At 45.3% G+C, this 21,009-nt stretch overlaps 1 protein-coding gene across 6 annotated transcripts in view; it reads right to left on the bottom strand.

Moving 5' to 3' along the window:
* Nucleotides 1-21,009, bottom strand: part of FUT9 (fucosyltransferase 9) — a 136,634-nt gene that overhangs the window by 84,118 nt on the left and 31,507 nt on the right. Inside the window, exon 1 of one of the 6 annotated variants that reach the window (XR_005291693.2) lies at nt 2,557-3,194. The exons of 4 other annotated variants lie outside the window; for them this stretch is intronic. The gene's annotated coding sequence lies outside the window, so the exon portion shown is untranslated. Of the gene's footprint in view, nt 1-2,556; nt 3,195-21,009 lie in introns of those variants that run through there. One more of the 6 variants, XM_038393713.2, reaches the window with a different exon arrangement.

Here is a 21,009-nt window from a genome sequence, read left to right as displayed (position 1 = left end):
GAAGGAGAGACCCTGCAAGATGCAATCAATCTACTCTAATCAGAACACAGAAGATAAATGAATCTTGAGTGACTAGAATACACCATGCACAGGACTGCTTTAAATTTGGTGCCGGACTGTAGAAATCCCAAGTTTCCCCATTAACGCATTTTGTTTGCCTCAACTAAGCAGGAGATTAATATTTAAAAAGTAAGCATGCATCTTTCTGTGTATGCATAGGAGTACTTTCCCCACATCTCTGGCAATCATATAACAAAACTGGTTGACAAGGCCCAACTGTGTTTAATAATTTCTCAGAAGTTATCAGCACCCTGGAAAGAGACTGAGAAAAATGAGCAAAGCAGAAAGAGAAAACAGCACAGGAGGATGGGAAGATGACAGACAGGCAAAAGAATGTAGTAGGAAAACCCAGAAGGAATGGAGCAGAGAGAGATAATGAAAATATCAGAGAAAAGGGAAGAAGAAAGTTTAAAAATGTTACCATCTTGGTTTTTATTTTTTCCTTCACTTCACTTAATAATGAGGCTTGAATGGAGACCTCAGATGTGGGAGAATAATTTTATTTTTTTCAGGGCAGCTTTACAGCATTTATTATTTTTAAAAACACATTGGGTATGCAGGATACTACTAAAATAATGGGTGCAGGGACCTCTTTGAGAGTATTTGAGAGAATTAAGTTTAGCACCTCAAGCTGATCCCAAACCTAATTCTTCCAGGACCTGATCATGCCTTCGATGGAAGTTGAAGACATTTATGTGATAAGTCCCTCGTTTTCCAGCACTAAGTAATTTAATTCTAACCAGTTGCTGTCTGCATATTGTACTGATTCCTCTGTATTTGGAGTGTATAAGAACAGGGTAATATCCAAATAACCCTGTTCACTGAATATATACAACACGCAAAGCTTAGCTATTTACAGCGTGACTCTGGTTGGGTCCTGCTGGCTTTTGAAACATAAGCCACAGAAACCACCACTAAAGGCTCAAACTATTTAAAGGAATAGTACCCTGTTCTTGTAGACTACAGTATTTAACTTGCATTAAAAAAATAGAAGCAGAAACAGATCAAACTGTCTAACTTGGAATGCATCTCATACCACATGGAATCAGAGACAGTATGCACAAAATATTTCTCTTTAACAAACATTGTAGGATATTCACTCATCAAAAACATCAGAAGATGAATGAATCTGTGAAACAAATCAATTTGAAAGGAAGACAAATTAGAGGGATTTTAGGGTGTCCTTGAAGGACCCCTATTGCCTATTTCCTTCCCCTGTTCGGGTCCTGTTCCATGCTAACCCTCCTCCCAACAAAACAATGCTGAATGTAGTTGATTTTGGAAGGCATCAATGCTGCACCAAGCATCAGTTACAGGAATTCATTCAAGTGCTATGCAAAAGGCCCCTATCAATCCCAAGGACTCAGAGCATAATAGAATGCTACCAGATCTCTATTGTAGCCAAAGGAAAAGTTAATTTTAAAGGTGAATGGCAGATCAGTTGCAAAATAAAATCCCTTCCCTTGAATGGCACAATATATGCTGAACTCTCCCAACATCCTGACTAAAAAAAGCATTAATTTGTTTAATTTTTAATTCTTAGGTACTGCATATCCATCCTCATTCTAATCTCCTTAGAGCTTCTACTCTGATGCAACATGCCAGCAAGCACTATACTGGTGGAATCACATCAGCTGCAAGAGTTCTTTGGAGTAGGGTGCTGCTGATGGCTTTAAGAAAGTTCTGGGCTGTTTTAAAAACCACTATATTATCTGCATTTTTTATTTTACAGATGGGATATAAGGTATTAAATGTGAATTGCAAAGAAAAAAGTTATGCACTTTAGTTGTTCTTTGTGTTGTGTAAAACATCCTAAGCAATAAAAACAGCATTCTTTTTGGTGGATAGATAATCTAATTTTAACAAGGGATCCCTTTTAATCTTGGGGCTAACTTTAAGTCTCTGCACTAAAATTGAATGTGTAGGTTAACGTCCCTCCAATTGGATCTTAATGAAAAACATGGAGTGCATGTCATTTAGATCACTGCATTCCTTAACAAATCAATAAATCATTCAGACCCCTAGGGAATAAACTAGTAAACCAAAATCTAGCTGGCTACCAGAAAGGGAAACTTGAGTTTTCAGTCCAATAGTAGAAATGTATGCCTTCCAACAGTTAATGCACAAATCTACTCCAAAATCATATTGGTGATAAGATTTCACAAACTGCTAGGGTGATATTCATTCATGACAGTATGTGTTCTCCCATTCTCATTTTATCCCAGCTGTTTATTTTAGCTGATACAAATGAAACCTATCCTACACTGCCATCTCAATAGCCCATCAGCTTGAGTAATAATTACATATTGTTTTATCAAGTAGCAGCTGATTATTATGAATAGGACATTCTGGAATGTGCCACGAAGACTAGTAAAAAAAAAAAGGGACACAGCACCGCTTGCCCTGAAGAGGTTACAATCTAAATGGAGATATGATAAAATAAGGGAATACAAAACAGGGGTAGGAGACAAGGTTCTTGTAAAGGTTCAGACTCACCCCTGCAGCACCTCCTGCTGGTAGTCATCAGGAATTAGCTCATCCAGACACTGGAGCACCCTCTGCAAGCCAGTGATCCACCTTACCGCCAGCCCCCATGTCCCTCCCAGGACCCGGTGCCCATTTCTCTGGGGTGCTCCCCTTAGCAGTACCCCCACACTCATGTTCTGGGTCTCCCCATCTAGGGGAACCCCCACCCTGGGCTACTGCCAGTCCACACTTAGTCCCTTGTATTGGAGACTGCAGCATATACACCACTCATCACAGACAAGGGGGTTCTGGACCTGCTACCTCCACCTACCCATGGGCTGCCCCTCTACAACCCTACACCTATTCGGCCTGTAGCCTGAGGCTTTCCAGGCCAGAGCTACCAGCTCCTCTGGACCTTCCCCAGTCCTGCTCCAATCTGGATAGCCTGCTCAGCACCTTACAGCCAGACCCTTCTCCCTCTGCAAGCAGAGAAAGACTGACTAGGCTCCTGGCTCACCGCCTCTTATAGGGGCCAGCTGGGCCTGATTGAGCTGGCCACAGCTGCAGCTGCTCCCTTAATTAGCCTGGGCTTTTCCCCACAGCCCCAGCCCTCTCCTAGGGCTGGCGTGGGTAACCACCCCACTACAGTTATGAATACAAAATTGGGCTAGCTCAGAGGCATAGCATATACGGTTTTGTTTTAGGATTAATGTGAATAATGTGGATAGGCAAACTTTACATTGATAAGTTACAATAAGATAGGGATAAGATACAGAGTAGAGAGGAGGTGATGAGGTCTGGAAGAGGACTAGGAACATAGCTCAAAAAGAAAACTAGGGTAACAAGCAGGTGAAATAGCAAACACTTAAATGACAAATTCTGCTTGAAGAAATATGTCTGCTGTGAAGAATGGAAGGCAGTAAAGGCAGGTCTGCTAGGGAATGTGTGTGCGTGTGTATGAAGGGATGGGGTAGTGGGTAACAGGTTTGTCCTGGTTGGAGACACTGGCCTATATTCACCCAGGGTACTAAGGCTTCAATTCCGCAGCAGCAGCAGCCAAAAGAGGCTGACATGAATGCTGGAGTCCAAAATGGGAAGATCAAACTGTCCTACTGATAGACTAAAGGGAAAAGCAGGAAGAAATTAGATATTTATTATATAGTTTTAAAAGAAAATCAAGCACAGGATTAAGGCCTGAGACTGTCACTTGTAGGAAAAAAAGAGATAGTAGGTTGTGCACCCCATTTTCCTCCATGAGAATCTAATTCATTCATTAAGTATAGAGGTCCACCCTATAAGTCTCAAAAGGTGCACCACAGGCTTTTTAAATGCATGCTACAGATATGAAAGGAAACAGGCAATAACAACAAAACAATAGAGTAGGGAAAGGTGTGGGATTCTTCTGTTGAGCATCTATAAAGTTTTCTACAGCACTTCACTTTTAGGATTTTGCACTTCTGATATAAATAAGTTAGACAAATAAAAAGCGAGATAACACCAGCTTTCTTCAGAACAGAGGTAAAATTAGGTCTCAAATGTGTGACATCATGCTTTATGAGACACAGGCAAGAGGTAGGACTAGAAGGCACTGCCATTTATCTGTTTGGGATCTGGATTTTTGCTTTATAAAGTGGGGCATCAAATCCATCTGTTCCACTGTGTTCAAGCTCTCTGGGTTAAATCGTTGCCCCACTGAAGTCAATGGGAGTTTTACCAGTGACTTAAAAGGAAGCTGGGATTTCACCCTTTGTTCCTGTGTAGGTTGCAAGTTTTATTTTGTAACCAATCCTGCACATGAACTATTCCTCTCCCCCACCCCCCAAACACACACACACTTTCTGATGAAGTCCAATCTATTATGTTGTAATCAATATAGGTTTTAGAATGCTCTCATCACCATGGTATCTGAGTTCCTTCCAGTAGCGTTAAACAACATGATTAACATCTGGCATGTGTGGGTCATTCTTTGTGTTATCCTTTCCCCAAAGAGAGAATGGAGTATGTTGTGTAGTTTTTTTTGTTTCAAAAGGTTTTTTCTTTTGTTTTTAACATATATACATTCCAATGTGTTTATTTTAGAGAAGTCGGGTAGAAAAAGTAATCCTTTCAAGTGGAACAGAAGGAGGCAAGTTTTGTGATGGTCCTTAGTTCCTGTGGGAGCTCAGGATCAGCCATTGAAAAAGTTCCATCTCCTCCACAAACAATCTTTACCCTTAAGACAGAAAGTTCTATTCTGCCCGAGGAGCAAAGTTGTTGACCATGAACCCCATCCCTGAGCTTTAGGAGATTTTTAGATATCCTGGGCTCAGACCACTAAGCATTTTGAAGATAAGGAGATCTTGAACTTGACTCAATCTTGCATCAGTCTTTACTAAAAAAGTTAAGATACTGCAGATACTTAACACAATTAATACTAACAACAAGGGAGAAGGAACACAAACCAAAATAGAGAAATAACAAATAAAAGAATATTTAGGTAAATTAGATACAGTCAAGTTGGCAGGACCTGATGAAATTCACCCTAAGGTACTTAAGAACCTAGCTGAAGCATTTAACTTTGAAAACTCATTGAGGATAGGAAAGGTCCGAGAGGACTAGAGAAGGGCAAATATAGCACCTATTTTTTAAAAAAGGGAACAAAGAGGACCCAGGGAATTACAGATCAGTCAGCCCACATGGCATTCTCATAAGCAAATTAGGGAAATGTAGTCTAGATGAAATTACTATAATGTAGTTAGACAACTGGTTGAAAGACCATACTCAAAGAGTAGTTATCAATGATACACTGTCAAATTGGGAGGGTGTATCTAGTGGGATCCTGCCGGGGTCAGTCCTGGTCCAATGCTATTCAATATTTTCATTAATGATTTGGATAATGGAGCGAAGAGTACGCTTACAAAATCTGTGGATGACACCAAGCTGGTAGATGTTGCAATCATTTTGGAGGACAGGATTAGAATTCAAAATGACCTTGACAAATTGAAGAACTGGTCTGATATCAACAAGATGAAATTTAATCAATACAAATGCAAAGTACTTCACTTACAAGGGAAAAATCAAATGCACAACTACAACATAGGGAATAACTGGCTTGGTGGCAATGTGGAAGAAAAGGATCTGGGGGTTATAGTAGATCACAAATTGAATATGAATCAACAATGTGAAAGGCTAATATCATTCTGGGCTGGATTAACAGGTGTATTGTATGCAAGACCTGGGAGGTAACTGTCCTGCTCGACTCCGCACTGGTGAGGCCTCAGCTGGAGTACTGCATCCAATTCTGGGTGCCATACTTTAGGAAAGATGTGGACAAATGAGAGAGAGTCCAAAGGAGAGCAACAAAAAATAATAAAAAGTTTAGGAAACCTGACTTGTGAAGAAATGTTTAAAAGATTGGGCATGTTTAGTGTTGAGAAAAGAATACTGAGAAGGGACCTGACGAGTCTTCAAATATGTTAAGGGCTGTTACAAAGAGGATGGGATCAATTGTTCTCCATGTCCACTATTGGTAAGGTTTAATTTGCAGCAAGGGACATTGAGATTTGATAGTAGGAAAAACTTCTTAGCTATAAGGGTATTTAAGGTCCTGAATAATCTTTCAAGGGAGGTTCTGAAAACCCCATCATTAGATATTTTTAAGAACAGTTGGACAAACACCTGTCAGTGAGGTTTAGGTTTACTTGGTCCTACCTTAGTGCAAGAGACTGGACTTGATGACCTCACAAGGTCCCTTCTAGCCCTACATGTCTATGATTTTAATGAATATTCTGTTGAAAGCCAGCGTCATAACTAGAGAACAGATGTGCTTATGGTAGTCCATGCTGCTGAGGAGACATGCTGCACCATTCTGTACTAGTTGGAGTTTCCTAAGGATTGAAGGCTTCATACTCAGGAATATCATGCTGTAGCTAGACAGGAGGTGACAAAAAAGCATGTATAACTGAGGTCAGATCATCATCTACCAGTATGGGAAGGAGTCTCCTACCCAACTGGAGCTGGTAGAAAATGTTACTCAGGGATGTAGCTTTGGAGAGTCTAAGAGCACTTCTAAATTATGAACTGAACTGACCAATTGTGAGTGCATGTACTTTCAACCAAAGAAGACTGTGAACTCTTTTAAGTGCTTTCAATCTCACCAGTATATCTTCCCACTTGCTCAGCTTCAGCTTCAACCAGCTGTTTTTCATCCATAAGTTAATGCTGTCCAAGCACTGGACCATCTAGCAGTGTGATCATATGTGGTATGACTAAATTCAGATAAGACTGATAGGTTTGGGGAAACAGCCAGATAATATGGTGAGGATGACATTCCACCCACCTTGTTCTGGATGAATGCCTACCATTTGTTAATTGAGTTTTCAGTCTAGAGGTACAGTTAAACCCCCAAAGGCTACTAAAGTATCGTATAGAAGCAGTTACCAGGAATACTATTTTCATCTGTGCCTGGGGAGATGATTCCATTTCTTTCTGGCATGGACCTTGATACCACTATTCATGTCTTTGTCTCCTTAAGGCTAATTACTGCAATGCTCACTACATGAGGCTACACCTTAAACCATCCAGACACCAAAGATGGTGAGGAATGTGGTAAGCAGTGCATCTATTCCATTCTATTTTATATAGGTTCTACTGCACTTGTTATCTTAGTATCTAAGCACCTTCCAGTAGATAAGCAACATGACTGCACATCTGTCATGTGTTGTTTGTTCACTCATCCTCTTGTCTGGGGGAGTGTGATGGAGTATTTTATTTTGGAATTGTATATATATATTCACACATACACACACATGAGTTTAGGTTAGAGAAGGCAAGGTTAAACAAGTGGAGCCTTCACTTAGAAAGGAAGCTGGTGAGTTTTATGTTGGTCCTTAGTTCCTAGGGGATTTGGGCAAGTCTCCAAGAAAGTTATGTCTCTTGCACAGATGAGCTTTCCCCTTTATGTAGAGAATTCCATTGTGCCAGAGGAGTCAAGTTGTCAACCACAATCTTCATCCTGAGCTTTAGGTGATCTTTTAGATATTGTTGGACCAAGCCACTGAGCAAGTGCCTTGAAGATAAGGACCAATACATGAAACTTGATTTGATCTGAACTGACCATCTGTTAACTGGAATATAAGATTTTTGACATATAAAACCCTAAATAGTTTAGGACCAGCCTACTTGAAAGACTTCCTTTCTCCCCAGGCCATATTGCTGCAATTACAGTCTGCAGAGGCACCCGAGATGGAGTCTCCTTAACATAAGAGAGAGGTGAGTACGTTCTTTGTGAGGAACTTAGCTGTAGAGCAGGCTTCTGATCTTGGTCACAGATCTGAATCTCAGCTGAACACACTGCAACGTCTGTCTTTTTGCCCAGATGCCTGAGGAAGGCAGGGTCTAAGAGGGGTGACTGTATACAGGGTAAAGGCACACCTGTTATGTGAGGGGTGGAGCTTTGCTGGAGTTTCTTGAAGTAGGAAGTCTGAAAGAAATACAAGCAACTTTTTTTCTAAATATGATGTTTTCCTCAGTTTCAGGAATAATGCTAGCTTCTCTACCATTGGTGGATTAAAGTAATGCACCGTTGGAATCAGCTGTTCAAGATGTAAAAAGGTGGACTGTTGGGTTTATAGTAGGCTGCTAACCACTGTTTAATAGAAAAGTGTGAAAGCAGTATTGATCTTAGGGTTTTTTTAAAATCATAGTTGTAGTCTATAAATGTTAGAATTTTGTTATAAAATAATTATCTGTTTTATGATACATTTAGAACTTTGCAGTGTTACTGTCACTACTGTTATTTTTTACATTTACTAAAAGGTGGCGCTTCAGAGAGCACAGGTAATGCCTTCCCCTGCGGGAGGATGGGCAATGTAAGTGGAAGGTATGAGGTAATTTTCTCTGCAGCCACTCCATGATCTGAAAATAAAGTGAGGGATAATTCCTTTCCTAGCCTCCATGCATCTTTCCGCTGTCAAGACTGGTTATGTGAGCTGTTTGCTAGGCTCAGGATTTGGGCACTAGTGTAATACAAAATAAGGAGTTTGAAGAGAGTTTCAAAAATCCAGAGAAAAGCTTTGTGCCTGCAATGGTATATGGATCAGTGCTCCTTTGCTCCTTAATATACATATCCCCTCTTATCGGTCTTCACTTTCACAATGCAAACAGCTTCTAGTGCTTTTTCCTGCTCATTTATTCCAACTAATAATGGCTGTTATAACCCAATAAAGTCAGTAGCAGGCAAAAACCTATTTTTACAGATGCCAGGACAAAAGTGTTAATTACCTTAAAAGAGTAACAATTATTTTTCTTCTGCTCTCCATTTAGCTTTTCATGGATATTAGTTATAGTTTGTCAAAACTGTATCTCTGAAATACCTACTCTTCTGAAAGAGTTTTAAAATGAATCCTTTGTCTCCTATATCCTATAACAGAGTAGTAAAGTGCTTTCTCTTTTCTCCCTTATATAATTTAAAAACATAGAATCAATGGGATGTATTTAGGAAGATTTAGCATCCTTTTTCATACCTTCTTATACTGTGAGATGTAATTTTATGTAGCTATGTCTCTCTAAGAATGCAATTTTTGTGATCTGACTAAGGATTCATAAATGATTCATAGATGGGTTAGGGAGCTGATCCTGATCCCATTTAAGTCAACGGCAAATCTCCCATTTATTAGAGTGCAAGCAGATTTGGTCCTGTGGTGTAGATATTGTAACTATGGGCAATATGGCTCCCATGGCTTGCATGCTGAAACCTGCATACTATAGCTTGTTCCTAAACCAGCCTCCAAACCTTACACGCACGAAGACCAGTGGTGAGCTGGAGCTGGTTCACACTGGTTCTTGCAAACTGGTTGTTAAATGTAGAAGCAGTTTTAGAACCGATTGTTAGAGCTCCCTGAGCTCCAGGCCGCGGAGACTCCCTCGGCCCCTCTCGCAGAGCCTCAGCATGCCCTGCCGCCGGCTCCAGCGCTCTAGACCGCTCCCGGGCAGCTCTGCAGCGCCTGCCGCTTTGAGCAGCATGGGAAGGGGGCTGGGCTGGGGCGAGGGGTTGGATAAGGGGCAGGGAGTGGTTGAAGGGGGCGGAGGTTCTGGGGGGGGGGGCGGTTGGTAGGCAGTTGCCACCCCAGAAAGTCTCAGCCAGGCCGGGGCAGCCCCCCAGGCCAACGGGGCCGCGACTTGCGGCGCTAGGGAGGTGTAGGGCTCCGTGTTATAGAAGGGGGCTGTTGGAGACAGGGCCGGCTCTAGGCACCGGCAAAACAAGCAGGTGCTTGGGGCGGCACATTTCTAGGGGCGGCATTCCGGCGCCAGCCATGCCGCCCCTAGAAATGGGCCCCAGCTTGCCTCCGCCTGCTCCCCTGAGCGTGCTGCTGCTACTCCGCTTCTCCCCCCTCCCAGGCTTGCCATGCGCCAAAGAGTTTCGCACGGCAAGCGAGGGAGGGAAGGAGCAGCCGAGCGGCAGCGCACTCGGGGAAGACGGCGGTGAGCTGGGGAGCGGTTCCTTTACCCCCCCCCCACCTCCGCTCCGCCTGCTCCCCTGAACATGCTGCCTCTCCCTCGCCTGGGGAGGAGAAGCGGAGCGACAGAGCGTTCAGCAGACGGAGCAGAGGTGACCTAGGGCAGGGGGGTTGCGGAGGGAAGCCGTAGGAAGCAATGGCAGGGGGGAACTGCGGCACACTCGGGGGAGGGGGAGGAAGTGGGGCCAGGGATTTGGGGAAAAAATAGCAGGGGCAGCCAAAAATTTTTTTGCTTGGGGTGGCAAAAATCCTTGAGCCAGCCCTGGTTGCAGAAGGCCTCGGTCCTAGACGGGGGTGCATGGAGCAGCACCGTTGGGGGGGGGGGCGCAGGGCTATGGAAGGGCTGCGGGGCCCCACCTCCTGTCTCGGTGCAGGGGCCGTGCTGCGCAGCCATCCGGGCAGCCGCTCTGGGGCCCCGCGCACAGAGGCTGATCCGATGCTGCCTCGCTCAGCAGCCGTGGCTGAGCTCTGCTGCTTCCTGCCCGGCCCAGGAAGCGCGACCGGCTGCGCTGGGCAGGGAGATCAGGCACCATGTGACTGGGTGCCGCATAGGCCTGGGAAGCCAGGCCCCCGGCAGCAGCAGCCTCCTCTGCTCCAGGAGCTGGGCAGGGCCAGCTGGTGCCATGGCTGGGGGCTGCCTTGGGCGTACTGGGGCAAGACCCCCCCCCCAAGTCTCTCCCGCTCCTGTGCTGTGGGGTTGTCCAGCCTCCGCCGCTCAGGGGTGCTCACATCCCGCGGTGAGAGTCGGGCAGACAGCTGCCTTTGCTTGCAGGGAGCCACCGCCTCACATGCTGGGAACAACCCCACTGATGCAAGGGCTGCAGGACTCCTGTGCCACCAGCAAGCACCTGGGATGGAGAATGGGCCTAGGGAGGGCAGGGGGGTAGGACAGAGCCTGTGGGGCAGGATGGAGCCTGGAGGGCATGGGAAGGGGCAGGACAGAGGCACATCCCTTAAATCAGAACTTTTTATAGGGAACCTGTTGTAAAGATTTTCGCAGCTCATCACTGACTAAGACCACTTACTTCACATGCTGCCATACAACTTAGAGCACAAAAACAGACCCATGGGGAAGATGTGAAAAATAGCTGCAGCTTCCAAGCGGGCGTGATTTGGAGAAATGTGGACAGAAATGGGGTAAAGTCAAAATTACTGTGTGTTCTGTCCTGGATAATCAATCAAAGTTACTATAGACAACTGGCAGTAAGCTATTGCTACTTGAGCAGCAATCATTCGCTATCAACAAAAATCCTTCTCTTCAATGTGGCAAAACACAAGTGTTTCCATGGATGCGTATAAGGGTAAACTGCAAATGGTGAGGGCATCTGGGCTTCATATCAGACTGCAAGATGTAGAAAAATTTCCACATGGCTTGGCCCCTGAGCCATGTTTGCAGTGGTACCGTATACAACATTTCCCGACATAGAATCTCCATGTTTATTTTTACCTCTTCAACAGGTATTTGTCTTTGTTCACTGTCTCTTACTACTACAACTGGGTGGCAGGATATGGATCAATGTAGAAAGCTCAGCTGGGGGGTCTTAACACTTTCTGCTCCTTTTCACTATAAAACAGATCATATGGCTCTAAGTCTGTTTGGTACGATATTAGATTCAGGGGTTGACAAACTGTGGTACATGTACAATTAGTAAGGGGTGAGCTTGATGGTCCATCAGTTAACTTCATGACAATTTTTTAAGATGTTGGGATATGAAGCAATGAAGTTTGAAAACCAATGATGCAGATCGAAGCTGTCCAAACTGAGATACGTGGAGCCCTTCCCACTGGACCACAGAGAACCAGATAGACAGCTGATGCTGTTGGTTCTGCCCTCTTCTGTACAGCTTCAGCACACTATGGTGTACATTGATGAGGTTACTCCATTAAATGTTTTGCCTTTTCCTCTCCAACCAAGAAATATTACCAGAGGGAGCTGAAAAAGCCCTAAGGAGCCAGACCTGCAGCCAACACCACCAGGAGCTGGACCAGTCACTAGTAGACCACAACTGCACTGAGATCTACACCCACAACTGCATTAGGATTTACTCTCACAACCACCACCGCCGCCATCGAACCCAATGATGCTGGCCCAGGACCAGTTATCACCCTGACAACAGTCAGGGATAGGAGAAGGCGTACTGGTGGACTGTGATTGGATCTGGTGGAACTGAAGGAACAGGAGAGTGGAAGAAAACCCGATTGGATGGTAGGAGACAGAAGAAAGAGCACCAAAGGGCAGGGAACTTGATTTGGAAGGAGGTGAGGAAAAGCAGCAGTGGTGGGTTTGGAGGAGGATAGAATTTAAAGAGGAGAAAGGGGTAAGTGAATGAGGGAGCAGAGGGAAGGAAATAGGAGGCTGGAGCAGGAAACTGTAGGCAGGATGAGATCAGGGGCATGTCTGAAAGGGCAATAGTTAGAACAAAACAGAGTTTTGAGGGGGTGTTTGTGGAGCAGATCATGGTCAGAGGAGTACTAATTTTGATGACCCCAGGGTGAAAGAAACTGATTTGCAAAGAATGGATTATGGGGTGAACTGACTGTGATAGCGTGTAGAATTGAGTTAGTGGGAGGAAATTGATTGTGACTTATGGAGGCTGATTAGGTATATTGGAGAAACTTAAGAACTTAAGCTGACTAATAAACTGAATCTATACAAGGAGTTTCAGTTTGATTTGTAGTGAAGGAAATTATGTGGATGGTTGAGAAGTATAGGAATGTAAGCAGAGTCAGGATGAGCTCTACCCTGACATCTGGCGGTGAGTCATGGTGGGTTGTGGAAAAGAACTTCGGGCTGATCTCATTTGCATAGGCACGCCCACCCTGCCTAGATAGTCACTTTGGCTGCTGTAGGAGCCCCAGTTTCTCTGTTACTGGGGCAGGAATAAACGGTTATTATCCTGATTATGTGAATCAAGGACAGTGGAACTGTACTTGGCGTTTTGTTATGATGGAGGGACTCACCATCAACTAAGCAGTACTCACTAGGCAAGGGTCATGGGTTCCAAAACCCAGTGAATAGAGAGAGGCTGGGGACAGGTATTAATACTTGGTGGCATGCACCCCCTTACGTGCTAATTGCAATTCCTTCTCTCTCCACTGTGGCATATCAGAGCTAATTTTGATTCCATTAGGAGTCTAGTTACAGGCTGCCGAGCTGAATTCACTTTGGCTAATGGTTTTGGGCTAATGCACCAGCACTGAGGCTCCCCTACTACAAGCTGAAATCACAAAAGAGCTAAACTTACTAAGAGCTGAAATCACCGAGTGTTGTGTTAAGTAGTGGTGGAGCAGTTTGCGGGATGGCGAGCAAAGCAGCTTGTGGCGCAGAGCATTGCAGTTTGTGGGACGGTGAGCAGAGCAGAGCGGCTGGTGGAGCAGAGCAGTTTGTTGGATGCCTGGAGCAGCTTATGGGGGTGGCTGGCACAGCGGAGCCCCATGGAGAGGTGGGGCAATCAGCTTTGGACCACGTAAGGTTCCCTTAACACCCCCCCCCATCTCCACCCAGGTTGGGAGGTAAAACTCTGCAGATAAACTTTCAAACTCTGGGGCTGCCCTGACCAGGGACAGAGACTTTTGGGTCGTTGGACTTTTGGGACTTCGGGTGATTGTAGGTTGCTGGACTCAAGAACAAAAGGGAAAGGACATGGCCCAATTTGCTTGGGGTGGCTTTTTTGCTCATGGGTTGTGTTATGAATCCTGTTGGTGGTGTTTCCCCAACATAATGCTATATTGTTTCTCTCTGTTATTAAAACACTTTTTGCTACATTCAGACTATGTGCTTGCGAGAGGGGAAGTATTGCCTCTTGGAGGCGCCCAGCGGGGGTGGCTTATATTTGTCCCAGGTCACTGGGTGGGGGCTTAGCCAGTTTTGCATTGTGTTATTGGAATGGAAGCCCTAGAACCTGAACCTGGCCCTTGTTGCTGCCATCTCTGACTGGCAGAAGGGTTACAGGAAGAATTGACTTTGAATGGGATGATGAGAGTTGCTTTTAGCCACGTGGGCAGCCAGTTCAAGCCCAGTGGTAGCGAGTCTCGGTCTAGTGTTGATAGAGAAGTTAGCCCACACTAAAAAATAAGCTTTAGAGCCCCTCACTGAATTCATCTATATACTATTGTACCTTGTCACATAAGTTTTGCCTTTTTTTTTTTTAAATAAAATCTTTTGGGGAACAGGAAGAAAGGAGGTCATCTAGTTTCTTGTGGAGGTATGGGGGATCATTTTAACTTTGTAAATCTTTAGTAAAAGGAGTTTAAAACTTTTAAAATCATCTAAAAGTCAAACATATCACATTCCCCAGTGATTTCAGCCCTAGGAAATAGAGGAAAAGCAAACATAGGTCTTTTAACATCAGTATTATGCATGCAGTACATATGTAACTAGTTCACTGAAATTTATGTATCCATTAAAAGCACAGTGAATGTACGCCTGCATGCCTAGCTAGCCTCACTCATAGGCCTACCTACCCCTTTTTATGCTCCAGTAGTAGGCAGGCAATACAGATGAGTCTCTGAAAATTTAGCTTATAGAACTTAGAAGGAACAATAGAGAAACACGCAATGGGTTAACGAAGCATTCTCGATTGAAGATTATTTATGGAATATGAGCAAATTTTACTTATCTTTTATATAATTCTCTCTTCCAGTAAAATCTGGAAGACCATTGAAAACTAGACAACAGGCAGAAATGAACAGTAGCATCTTTGTTCCAGGAAATATACTAACTGGGTTTTCATATTCTTTAGATTGCAAAGTTAATCAGGTGGTTGTTCAATTGGAGAGCTCCTTTTCACAACAAGGTGATATACAACAGGGTTTCCATCTGTTCAGAGAGGAGCAGAGCAGTTTTAATTTGGGTCAAAGCTGCTGTATTTAGCTTGAACATGGGAACAAGTGGAAATGTATTGCCACTATAGCAAAACATACTATTTTCTACTACACAGTAGAATAAATAACACTGTGCATATATTTAAGAAACTGAAGTTTAAAATATTAATAAAATATAAACAAAAACAAGGAAACGAATCTTAAAAACTAAACCACTTGAAAGTTTCAATAGCTGCCCTAGGAAGGGTATGTGCACAGTGCTGTGATTGTTATACCACTGTCAAAGACCCAGGGAGTCATCATTTCCACACATCTAGAGTGCTGTACCTCAATCACTCAAAAAGCTGGTTCTTTTACATAGCAGTTCACGAGGTGTCACAACCCAAGTGCAGTAGATTAGCATGACTTTGACTTTGCTCTTTAGGATAGGGTGACTAGACTACCACATTTCAAAGGGACAATACCAGTGTCCTGGGCATTTTCACTGAAACTGGGATTTCCATATGGTTTAAGTAGAACTGGCTGAGGCAGACATCCGGCTGAGGCAGACATCCAGCTTCACCTTCTCTGGCTTCTTCTGTTGTGCTGTGGTTCCTCAGCTAGCTCCTGCCTAACTTTCATGCCATCAGCTAGCCAGCCTCTCTCCCACTTCACATTTTTTATTCTGCCATGCTATGATGTTTCAGATTGTGCCATGAAATCTGCCATGGTACCACAGGAGAGAGAGGAGGCAGAAGCAGTCAAAAGAGGCGGACTAATGGGTAATATATTAAATCAGGATAGAGGTAGCTACTGGATTTGACTTCAGCAGGAAGTGAACTGGAAAGGAACCAGGGACCTACTAGGGCAGTGGTCACCAACCGGTCGATTGCGATTGCTGGCAGAGCAGCAGGGTTGCCGCTAAGGCAGGCTCCTTGCCTGCCCTGGCCCCATACTGCTCCCGGAAGCAGCCAGCATGGCCCCACAGGTGGGGGCGCAGGGGTCTCCCTCCGCGTGCTGCTCCTGCCTGCAAGCACTGCCCCTGCAGCTCTGATTGGCTGGGACTGGGGAGCTGTGGCCAATGGGAGCTGCGGGGACAGTGCTTGCACAGAGGGGCAGCACACAGAGCCACATGACCCCCTCCCCTTCCCAAGAGCATGTTGGCCTCTTCCGGGAGCAGCGTGGGGCCAGGGTAGGCAGGAAGCCTGCCTTAGCCTTGCTGCACTACCGACCAGGAACCGCCCAAGGTAAGTGCTGCCTGGTGGAAAGCCGCACCCCAATCCCAGCCCTGAATCCCCTCCCAGAGCCAGCATCCCACAGCCACTCTGACACCCCAAACTCCCTCCCCCAGCCAGCACCTTGAACACCCTCCTGCACTCCAAAGCCCTACTGCAGCACTGACCCCCCTCCCAGAGCCAGCATCCCACACCTCCTCCTGTACCCCAACACTCTGCCTCAGCCCAGAGCCCCCTCCTGCACCCAAACTCCCTCCTAGAGCCTGCAACCCTCCCCGTCCTGCACCCCAACCCCCTGTCCCAGGCTCAGCCCGGAGCCCCCTCTCACACTGCAAACCCCTCAGCCATAGCCCAGAGCCTGCACCCCCCTCCCAAACCCCAACCCCCACCCCAGCCCAGTGAGAGTGAGTGATGGGGGTGGGAATGGAGTGGGGTAGGTCCTGGGCTGCCCTTAAATTCAAAAAGTGATCTTGGGCGTAAAAAGGTTGGAGACCATTGTACTAGGGAGACTGGAAGACTGAGGCTGGAATGGTAACATGCCATCAGCTCTAACATGTTCCCCCAGTCACATGTCCCCTCTCACAGGGTGACTGGCCCTTTTAAGAAGGAATGGATCCAGCTCATCTTAGATTCATTAACAGCCTCTCACGGGGGCCTGATAGAAGGTAACTGGTCCTATAAAGAGCCAGCTGGTAGAGAAACAGAGGAGAAACAGGAAGTGGTAGCAGACAGCTGCAAAAAGGAAGATGAAGTCACAGTTCAGGGCAGCTTCATGTGTTTTCCCCCTCAGTGGTTCAGCAAGGGCACCCATATGTAGGCTTCCAAGTCTCCAGTAGTTACTTCTCTTGGGTGGAGACATGCCTCTCTCTCACTCCTGACTGGGGTTTTTCCAGGCTACACAGTCTCTACTTACAATGGGAATTCCCCAGCAAAGTCAGACTGCCTCAGCAGGCCAACTCTGATTTTTCAATTCAGAAGCTATAACCAGCATAGTTGCTCAAAGTTAAGTTACTACATATCTCTTTCTAAGCAAGCACAGTTATTCTTAAGGTAAAAGACTGGCAGAAAAAACATATTAAAAACAATAAAAGAATATATACATATGCCAATACACTTTCCAGAAACTACCCACCCCCAATCTCAACATGGTCTCTGGTGGGTGTCAGTTCTTCCAACCTTCCCTAAGGATTGGGGCCCTCCCCTTGTTTAAATTTTTCCATGTGGTGATATCCCTCTGGAGGTGTTACAATCTGAGTGAATTTTTCCTAATCACCCCCACTGTTCTTAGTTCCTGGAGGGATGTGGTTTCCTGCTCTGTGGAATTACAGACATTCCCAGGCTGAGAATGATACATAAACTGAACACAAGATTTAGCTCAGTTCAGTAAGATTTGTCCAGGATATTGCAGGAAATAGCTGTATCTGTCACATCTTCCCCCTAAAGAAGTGGGTATAACTAGGGTGCTTGATTGGCACCCTAGGGAAAGCCACTGACATATTTCCTTGACATTGCATCAGCAACCAAACTTGCATTCCCTTTAACATGAATTTCTTCCATAAGATAATCTTGGAGCACCAAGCTCCCCCCTTAGTACCTTGGCATTTGCCCCTTTCATTTGATGTAGCCAGGTGAGTGGTCAGTGTACACAGTGAAATGTCACTCCAAAAAGGTAGAGCTGAAATTTGCTGGGCCTACACCATGGCCAACCATTCTTTTTCTATTGGCACAGAACTATTCTCTTCTGAGGGAAGCAATTTCTTGTTCGGTACATGATGGAGTTTCTCTCCTCCTTTTCGTCACTTTGCATCAGCACAGCCCCAAGCCCTGTGTCAAAAGGCATCTACGAACACGCTAAAAGGCTTGTCAATGTTGGAGCTTACCAGAACCGGTCTGTGCTCAGGGCTTTCTTCAGTTCACAGGAGGCCGACTTATACTGTTTGGACCAGAGGACCTTCCCTGGCTTACCCTTTTTAGATAGATCAGTGATGGGAGCAGTCAGAGTACTAAAGTGAGGGACAAACCTCCAGTAATATCCTGCCACCCCAATGAAGGATCATACCTGTTTTCTTGTCTGGAGAGTGGGCCAGTTCTTAACAGCCTCCACTATGGCAGGCTTCAGCTTTATATAGCCCCTCCCCAATCTGAGGCTGAGACCATAGGTGCCAACTTCCCCCTACCCAGGGCGTGCTCAACCTCCCCACCCCGGCCCACAGCCCTGCCTCTTCCCGTCCCTGCACTGCCCTCACCCCATCCCCATTCCACGCCTTGCCCCAAGTCCCTGCACTAATGGGAAGAGGAGGCAAGGAGGGGATGGGGGCGTGGGGAGCTTGGCTGCCAGTGGGTGCGGAGCACCCGCTAATTTTTCCCCGTGGGTGCTCCAGGCCCAGAACACCTACAGAGTTGGTGCCTATGGACTGGGCCAAAGTAGGTTGTCTATCCCCACCTTGTATTTCTCCACCTCTACAGTCAGGCCTGTTGTCTGAATGCTCTGAAGCCCCTTCTTGAATGCTCTGAAGCCCCATACTCTCCCCCAGACTGACTGAAAACACAAATATCACCTATATATGCCAGGGCAAACTCCCCCAGCTCATTCAGCAACCAATTTACCAGCCTCAGGAAAGTAGCCACTTTGAGGCCAAAAGGTAGAACCAAGAACTCAAACAGCCAATTGGAGTTATGCCAATTTGAGTCTGGCACTTGAGTCCAAAGGTAACCCGCCAATAACCTTTAGTGAGTTAAGTTGTCGTCAAGAAGTAGGACCCTACTAACTTGTTCAGTATCTTATAGATTCATAAATTCATAGATACTAAGGTCAGAAGGGACCATTCTGATCATCTAGTCCGACCTCCTGCACAGCGCAGGCCACAGAATCTCACCCACCCACTCCTATGAAAAACCTCACCCATGTCTGAGCTATTGAAGTCCTTAAATCATGGTTCAAAGACTTCAAGGAGCAGAGAAGCCTCCCTCAAGTCAACCATGCCCCATGCTACAGAGGAAGGCGAAAAACCTCCAGGGCCTCTCCAATCTGCCCTGGAGGAAAATTCCTTCCTGACCCCAAATATGGCAATCAGCTAAACCCTGAGCATATGGGCAAGATTCACCAGCCAGATACCCAGGAAAGAATTTTCTATAGTAACTCAGATCCCATCCATCTAATATCCCATCTCAGGGGATTTGGCCTATTTACCCTGAATATTTAAAGATCAATTACTTACCAAAATCCCATTATCCCATCATACCATCTCCTCCATAAACTTGTCGAGTAGAATCTTAAAGCCAGATAGATCTTTTGCCCCCACTGCTTCCCTTGGAAGGCTATTCCAAAACTTCACTCCTCTGATGGTTAAAAACCTTCGTCTGATTTCAAGTCTAAACTTCCTGGTGGCCAGTTTATACCCATTTGTTCTTGTGTCCACATTGGTGCTGAGCTGAAATAATTCCTCTCCCTCTCCTGTATTTATCCCTCTGATATATTTATAGAGAGCAATCATATCTCCCCTCAACCTTCTTTTAGTTAGGCTAAACAAGCCAAGCTCCTGAAGTCTCCTTTCATAAGACAAGTTTTCCATTCCTCGGATCATCCTAGTAGCCCTTCTCTGTACCTGCTCCAGTTTGAATTCATCCTTTTTAAACATGGGAGACCAGAACTGCACACAGTATTCTAGGTGAGGTCTCACCAGTGCCTTGTATAACGGTACTAAAACCTCCTTATCCCTACTGGAAATGCCTCTCCTGATGCATCCCAAAACCGCATTAGCTTTTTTCACAGCCATATCACATTGGCAGCTCATAGTCATCCCATGATCAACCAATACTCCAAGGTCCTTCTCCTCTTCCGTTACTTCTAATTGATGCGTCCCCAACTTATAGCTAAAATTCTTGTTATTAATCCTTAAATGCATAACCTTACACTTCTCACTATTAAATTTCATCCTATTACTATTACTCCAGTTTACAAGGTCATCCAGATCCTCCTGTATAATATCCCGATCCTTCTCCGAATTGGCAATACCTCCCAGCTTTGTATCATCTGCAAACTTTATTAGCACACTCCCACTTTTTGTGCCAAGGTCAGTAATAAAAAGATTAAATAAGATTGGTCCCAAAACCGATCCCTGAGGAACTTATCCATTGTAGGCATGGGGTACACAGACACTGATAGTTCTAGGCTTTCTATAATTGACAGTCTAATTTACCCATCCTTCTTATGAGAGATGCACATGGACTATTGGATCACCCCTAATTCCAGAATGTCACTGATTTTTTTTCCCCTCCAGGCTCTGGTCTGCCTTCCCAGTAACCCCAAACAATGAATTTCTGATAAGTGAACAGCCAGTGAGGTACATCCAAGCTTACTGGAATAAATCTGGTGATAAACCTTCAGTACCTGTCTGATCTCTGCTTGCTGTGTGAGGGTTAAATGATCAGAGGGCTATGGATTCCAGGGAGGGGCTGGCCCTGTTTCTTCTACCAGACCTATCAGTGAATCTTCTCTCTCCTCCTCCTAGGGTCCGCTCCCAGCCAGGGCCAGATTCTCTCTGTTAATAAGGTTTCATCATGATTCTATGATGCATTCGGTGCTGGTGGGAGAGATTAGACAAACTTCACTATACAGTTGACCTCATTGAGCTGTTTGACTATTTTGAAGGGCCCCCTCCAACCAGCCTGGAATTTAGCTCTTCTCAGAAATGAGCACCATCACTTGGTCCCTTGTATCATGTGTCCGAGCAAACACGGCAAAGGCTACAGCAGAAGACCCTGAGATAGCAGGCGAGAGATGCCAGGGGAGACTACTGGCTGCTGCTCAGTGGTATGACCTAGCCTCCAAGCCCTGGAGGAAGGTGGGACAACTGCACAACACTAGAGATGCCATGGAGGAAGGACAATTAATAAGATGTTGTTTGGAGTTACATACGTTTTGAAAGACTGTTACCAGTCCAGGTGGA

Source organism: Dermochelys coriacea, chromosome 3 (assembly GCF_009764565.3).
Source record: "Dermochelys coriacea isolate rDerCor1 chromosome 3, rDerCor1.pri.v4, whole genome shotgun sequence".
NCBI classification, from domain to species: Eukaryota; Metazoa; Chordata; order Testudines; family Dermochelyidae; genus Dermochelys; species Dermochelys coriacea.
This window is presented reverse-complemented; position numbering and strand designations above follow the sequence as displayed.